Raw genomic sequence first — 7,410 nt, 5'->3', positions numbered from 1 at the left:
TTTGGACTGTATGTGTATGGATTCTCAAATAGACATGTGTATTTAATTTCGTTAGGATTCATTTCTTGGAAGAAAATAACATTTTTGGAGATTTGGATGTTTTTCAAATTTCCGGCTGGACAGAGTAACAAATGTCAATGAATCCAAAAAAAGTTATAGAAAAATTAACAAATGCATTTTTTTCATTCGGATTCATTGTGAAAAGCTGGTTGTTAAGGAGAGGGTGACTGTGGCATCTATACCAATGATAACTCATCTGCTGTCAGCGGGTTACCCCGCTGACAGAAAAATGTAAACAAACTAGGGGCCGGTATTAAAAATAAAACTTAAAAAAAGCAGCGTGGGGTCCCCCTTATTCATACCAGGTAAAATGGTCCACCTTATCCATACCAGAAAAATTGTGTTGGGTCCCCCTCAAAATCTATACCAGGCCCTAAGGCCTGGTATCGATTTTAAGGGGAACACCACATCAAAATATAAAAAAGATGGCGTGGGGTCCCCTAAAAATCCATACCAGGGCCTTATTAGGCAGCCCGGCAGGCCAGGAAACAGGGGACAAGCCAGGGGCCCCCTTCTGAACCATACCAGGTCACATGCCCTTAACATGGGGGTGTGCCGGGGAATCCTGCTGACAACAGATGAGTCATGGTCGTTAAGGATGTGGGAGCCGCCTGCTCCCTAACAACCAGCTATTTCGAATTACACTAAATGAATGCGAAGACACAAAACTAATTTTGAAAATGCATTGAATTCAACATAACAAAAGAAAATTATTCAGTTCACAAATGCATCCGAAACGAAGTGAAAATTTCCAGCGTGCACATGTCTGTTCTCCACCCTGGGTTCTACCCCCGTTTCTAAGGAGTGTCCCCATTTTGAGGGAAGCTTTTGGTCCAGAGCCAGTTTGCCCAGTGATAATTTCAGTGGCCCATTGAAAATCTGTATCCAGCGCCTATTTATACTTCACTTCCTATTCGGGGGGAAGAACCGTCAGCAGGACAGGAAATGAGGAAGAATCTCTCCAACGTAGTCCCATATTGCAGTAGAAAGCTGGAGGAGAGCGTTGTGACCTTCTTGGGGAACCTCAAAGGTCCATCTTAGGGATTATAGTTTGGTGAGATGCCACAATGTGAAGTATTTCTGAAACTGGTCATGACCGTCTGATCCCCAACAAACACATTTTCTAAGTATTACTACCGAGTTCAGCACTTCTGTGAATGTTAAAGGGGGTGACTCCCTTATACTTTTATTATACACTTTACATATCTTATGTTGATGATGAAGATTGATGATTGTATGTTTTATGTTTTGTATATACCTCTATATGTCTGTATGTGTTTATACTCATTGAGGAAGCCTTCCCCCTGTAGGGGTGTCCTCACATTATTATCTCTGAGCACTGTGCTGTACATAGTATATTTTATTGTTTAATGTCTTTAACAACCAACTATGAAGGAGGGGCTTTATTTTGCCCCACCCCTTTCGTGAACTCTTGAGTTTGCACCTCCATCCTCTGCAATGTAATTGCCTTTTTTATTACTTTGTTTTTTATATATATATATATATATATATATATATATATATATATATATATATATATATATATTTTATGTTTTTGTTTTTTTTTCATTATTAGTCATCTCCATATTTTTTTCGTTATACTTTTTTTGCATTTATACCTTTTTGTAAAGGGTCAGGAAATGAGGAGGAATCTCTCCAACGTAGTCCCCTATTGCAGTAGAAAGCTGGAGGAGAGCATTGTGACTTTCCTGGGGAACCTCAAAGGTCCATCTAGGGATTATAGTTTGGTGAGATGCCACAATGTGAAATATTTCTATTTTTTTCGTTATACATTTTTTGCATTTATGCCTTTTTTGGAAAGGGTCAGTACATCCCAAAGCGATATATATTCAAGAATGTATCATCTGTTGGCACCAATTACATAGTAGGTGAGGTTGAAAAAAGACACAAGTCCATCAAGTCCAACCTATCCCTTGACCGTGTTCTCATTCCATCAAGGTCTCACCCCCCTGCCTTTCCCAACCATACAATAGAAAATGCCAGGAGGAAGATAAACATGGCTGCAGCCAGTCATAGCTGAAATATCAATTGGGGGGGGGGGGTTAGCTTTTAGGTGTTACCACCCCCCCCCCCCCTTTTTTTGCTGCCTACTGGATTTTTTTTTCTTTTTTGAATCCCTACCAAAATATTAGATGATTACTCTAACGATGAACAATTTAACATTTAACAATTAGTTTAGTTTTGAATGGAGGTGTGAACATGTGTCCTGGTTGGGCTGGGGAAGGGGTAGAACTTCTCCCAAGTTTTTTAGTGTTGTCAATGCCCCATTGGAGAGATTTTCCCCTCACTTCCTGTCTTAGTGACACAAGAGGAAGTGAGATGAATTATTTTCAATGGGAACACAAAAAGAAATAGAAACCCAATAGGGGGTTATATCCTTCCCCCGATCTATTAAAGTCCCTAAAAAATGTTAAGCTTAAAGTATAACTAGGGTTGCCACTTGTCCTGGATTCACCTGGACAGTCCAGGTTTTAAATCATGTGCTTCAGGCGGACTGAAACCTGGACACATTATTCACACCGGGCTGTGGCTCCCCATGCAACCAAGATAGTCACACAAATATCTGTTGCCATCCGGGAGCTGCGGGCGGCTGTCTGGGGGCAGGTTCGGCATCACTGGGGGCAGGGTGATGATGTCAGCAAGAGCAATTTGGCCACACCCACTGTTCGTTGCGGCACGCTATGCGCACCACATTACTACTCTCCTTGGGGCACCCAAAGGTGTCCCAGGCCTCTAAAGTGTTCGAGTTTGGGTTGAAGAAAAGTTGGCAACCCTCAGTATAACTACTAAAGGTAAAACTTTTTTTTTTTTTTTGGCGTGGAGAGGGATCAGAACCCCGATCAGTTTTTTTTTTTTTTTTGCTGTCTGTGTCCCCGTTAGGGAGATTCACCTCCTATTTGTTCTGTGGGTTGTTATCATTGAAAGTAAAAGAAAATTCCAAATTTTGGATTGTCCCCAGAAAAGTAATAGAGGGGGAAGAAATCATCCAATGGGGACAATAGTTCTGGGATTTGGCTATGGCTATGGCTATGGGACAGGAAGTGAAGGGAAATCTCCCCAATGGGACACAGATGGCAAAAAAAAAAAAAAAATCTGACAGGGGTTATCACCCCCCCCCCCCTTAGGTTCCATTCACACCAATGTGTTTTTTCATGCTTATTGCAAAAACGCAGGAAATTATTTTTAACATGGGTTCTTATGGAACACGTTCACATAAATACATTTTTGTACCTCTGCATTTTTGGAAAGGGTCAGGGACTTTTTTTTAAACACAAAGCGGTGCTTTTTTTTTTTTTTTTGGTTCACAATAGACTTTAACCACTTAAAAAGACCAGACCAGAGCACTTTTTGCGATTCGGCACTGCGTCCCTTTAACTGACAATTGCGCGGTCGTGCTCCCAAACAAAATTGACGTCCTTTTCCTCACAAATAGAACTTTCTTTTGGTGGTATTTGATCACCTCTGCGGTTTTCATTTTTTGCGCTATAAACAAAAAAAGAGTGACAATTTTGAAAAAAACGCATTATTGTTTTACTTTTTGCTATAATAAATATCCCCAAAAAGTATATAAAAATTTTTTTTTTTCCCTCAGTTTAGGCCGATACATATTCTTCTACATATTTTTGGTAAAAAAAAAATCGCAATAAGCGTGTAATGATTGGTTTGTGCAAAAGTTATATAGCGTCTACAAAATAGGGGATAGTTTCATGGCATTTTTATTAATATTTTTTACTTTTACTTTTTTATTTTTTTACTAGTAATGGCGGCGATCAGCGATTTTTATCGTTACTGCGGACAGATCGGACACTTTTGGCGCTATTTTGGGACCATTCACATTTATACAGCGATCAGTGCGATTAAAAATGTATTGATTACTGTGTAAATGTGACTGGCAGTGAAGGGGTTAACCACTAGGTGGTGCTGTAGGGGTTAAGTGTGTCCTAGGGAGTGATTCTAACTGTGGGGGGGATGGGCTGTGTGTGACACGACACTGATCACTGCCCTCGATGACAGGGAGCAGAGATCCGTGTCCTGTCACTAGGCAGAAGGGGGAAATGCTTGTTTACATCAGCATCTCCCCGTTCTTCCTCTCCATGAGACAATCGCGGGTATCCCCCACGGACATCGAGTCCGTGGGACCCGCGATGACTCTCACGGAGCTCACGTGGCACGCACCCGCAAACCGCTTTTTAAAGGGCAACGTACAGTTACGTTAATCTGCCTGTACGTGCCCTTCTGCCGACGTATATCGGCGTGAGCCGGTCGGCAAGCGGTTAATGGAGACGCTGCAGAAAAGCATGTAGTGCGTTTTTTACTGCGATTTTGTGACGATTTGTGCTTTTTACTATGCCCAACAACAAATTTGCCCCCAAAAAATGCATAAAAAAGACAAATCGCTGCAAAAATGCGTCAAAATCGCAGTAAACAATGCAAAGAGCACCGCTGAAACGCTCAAAAGCAAACTGCATTGGTGTGAATGGAACCTTACTCTGTCCAAAATGAAAAAAAAAGGCTTTGCCTATAGTTCTACTTTAAGGTTCACATGGCTGCAACCCCAAAGCCATGCGACTTCAATGCAACTTTCACGTGACTTTGATGTTTTGAGACTTTGGCTTTGGTAAATCATAACAATACAGGTTGTAAAACATATTGTTGAACAAACAAAAACGCCCTGACATCGCAGCCAAAGTCATAAAGATAAGACAAACAGAGAACTTCCTTGGCACACTTAACATTGCAGTCTATGGCACTCATGTTGCAAGGAAAGTAGTGTAGGACCTTTTTTTTTTGTCTGCGACTTGAGTCACGGCAATTAAGACAACACCCATTGAAAGGAATGCGTTTTAATTTTTCATGCGACTTTCTGTGTTGCACGTGAGAAGTCGCAGCAGTGTGAACCCGGGGCTTAGGGACTAATTCCCACCAAAAAAATCGCACCTGACACCTTTGTCGTTCAGCACATCATAATGCATGGTACTGTGAAATGCGTTGTCACAATGAATGGCACCACAATGCACCGCATTCAGATCAGGGGCGTTGTGCTAACATGCGTTTTGGCGCCCAGTACTGCAATACACAAATGTGAATAGACCCTCGCTCTTCCAGTTTAAGGCTTCTTGCACACAGGCCATACACCTATGCAATGTAAATTCTGGTATATTTCCCCCCCACCTGGGAAGACCAGTTGCTGCACACAGCAGCCCATAGAAAAACAAGTAGTAAACGGAAGGGGGCGCCAAACTAAGTGCAGTGGTTAGATAATGGGTTTAATAAGACACAATAAAAATTGGCAGCTCACATTTGACTAGATAAAGACAATAATGTGGGTAGATCACACGGCTCCAAGGGTGCACCCCCTCCCGGTATGATGGCATTGGTATCTTGTGGCGAGGTGGTGAAGTCACCTGGACCAGAGGGGAAGTTGTTGGCCACGTAGGAGCCAGCCTGGCGCCGATACCAGAACTGACGTCAGCTGGGAACGTGATGCCGTGGATGGGTGGTAACGCGTTTCAAAACTTTCTGTTTCTTCTTCAGACCTGATTGGATGGATTACTAGACAGTCCAATATAGGCAAAAAAAAGCCCAGGGCGGGTTTAGATTGGTCTGAAGAAGAAACAGGAAGTTTTGAAATGCGTTACCACCCCATCCACATTTTTTATAGGCAAAAAAAAAAAACAGGGCGGGTTTAGATGATCAGGTCTGAAGAAGAAACAGGAAGTTTCGAAATGCGTTACCACCCCATCCACATTTTCCACGGCATCACGTTCTCGATGATGTCAGTTCCGGTATGAGTGCCAATTTTTATTGTGTCTTTTTAAACCCATTATCTAACCACTGCACTTAGTCTGGCATCCCCCTTCCATTTTGTACTTGTTTTTGCAGAGTCTGCTTCGCTCTTGAGGGTGCTGCCAGTGTTCACCACTCACATGTCAATTGCTTGACGAAATTAACAAGGACTTTTAGGCTTGGTTTCCACTATTGCAACCCCAAAGTCGCGCGATTTTGCCACAAGTTTTTGCTGCGATTTTACCGCCATTTTTTGCTGCGACTTGAAGCAATGCCTGTGTATTATGGAGGTCTATGGACCTCAAGTCGCATCAAAGTTGGGACCAAAGTAGTGCAGGGACTACTTTGAAGTCGCTGCGACTTCAAGTCGCACAGATATGAACAGTACTCATTGGAAATCATGTGGTACGACTTGTCATGCGACTTTTCAGTCCCAAGTCGTACGAAAAGTCGCACTAGTGGAAACCGAGCCTTATGGAAATTTTCCCAGTGGTTTTTAGCCCATTGGTCCTCCAGCGCCAAGTTTATTGTGTGTTAAATGTATGGCTGTTGCGTGGCTAGGCTGGCATAGACCTGAGTATAGTGGATGTCTATGGGCAGCTGTACACGGCACCTGGGCTTTCCCAATGGGAAAACTGCATTGGGATTCCCATTAAATGGGATCAGGCATCCACATGTAAGAGGCCTAAAGCATTTGCCTGTGTGACCGACTTACCAGTCCTGGCCTTAGAGGGGGAGACCCCCGACTGGCGATCAGACTCTATGTGAAACGGTGTTTTATGAAGCTCCGCCCATTTCCAGGCGACTGTCCGCCCATGTAATTCACTTACTTATAGAGTCGTAGAATGTTGGAAACCTCAGCGGAGTTCTGAAGGTGTCCTTTACGTGAAATAATGTGTTCTGTGGATATATTGTACACAGCTCTGTCCTGAGGACTCATTTCGTTGTGTAAAATGTTGTTATAGAAAAAATGTTTGTAAAGTTATTTATGTTTTATAAAAAACAGCAGAGTTTCTAACTGTATACAAGGTGTCCGTGTCCTCTTATTATTCATTTAAAGGAGATTCACTATGGTGTCACATCTCACTCAGAAAAAAATGAAATCATTGTTCAATTCAGTGGTAGCTGAAAACGGAACTTTTGCACACCAGCCGAAACTGAAATCAGGCTTGCAGTGCTGTTTATGTGTATTAACATTGTATATAATGGTATGGAATTTAATACAGGTCCTGCAGGGGGAGCTGATGAGGCCCCAATGCATTGTAGAAGGTCACTGCAGTCACATACACACATAGACCACCTCACAGGGTCATTAGATACTCGCTCATCCATGTCTTTATGGACCTTGCTTTGTACACTGGTCCAAATCATTTGGTGGAGGGGGGATTATGATGTGGGGTTGTTTTTCAGGGGTTTGGTTTGGCCCCTTAGTTCCAGTGAAGGGAACTCTTAAGGCGTCAGTATACCAAGACATTTTGGACAATTTCATGCTCCCAACTTTGTGGGAACAGGTCCAACTTTATGGATCTTGCTTTTGCTTGC

At 42.5% G+C, this 7,410-nt stretch overlaps 1 long non-coding RNA gene across 1 annotated transcript; it reads left to right on the top strand.

The window, feature by feature from the left end:
• The first annotated feature begins 3,157 nt into the window (after positions 1 to 3,157).
• LOC141116880 (uncharacterized) lies at positions 3,158 to 6,896 on the top strand. Its single transcript, XR_012237065.1, has 2 exons — positions 3,158 to 5,683; positions 5,780 to 6,896. It is a non-coding gene; the product is annotated as an uncharacterized lncRNA (long non-coding RNA).
• The last annotated feature ends 514 nt before the right edge of the window (positions 6,897 to 7,410 follow it).

Source organism: Aquarana catesbeiana, linkage group LG13 (assembly GCF_042186555.1).
Source record: "Aquarana catesbeiana isolate 2022-GZ linkage group LG13, ASM4218655v1, whole genome shotgun sequence".
Classification (NCBI taxonomy): Eukaryota; Metazoa; Chordata; class Amphibia; order Anura; family Ranidae; genus Aquarana; species Aquarana catesbeiana.
This window is presented reverse-complemented; position numbering and strand designations above follow the sequence as displayed.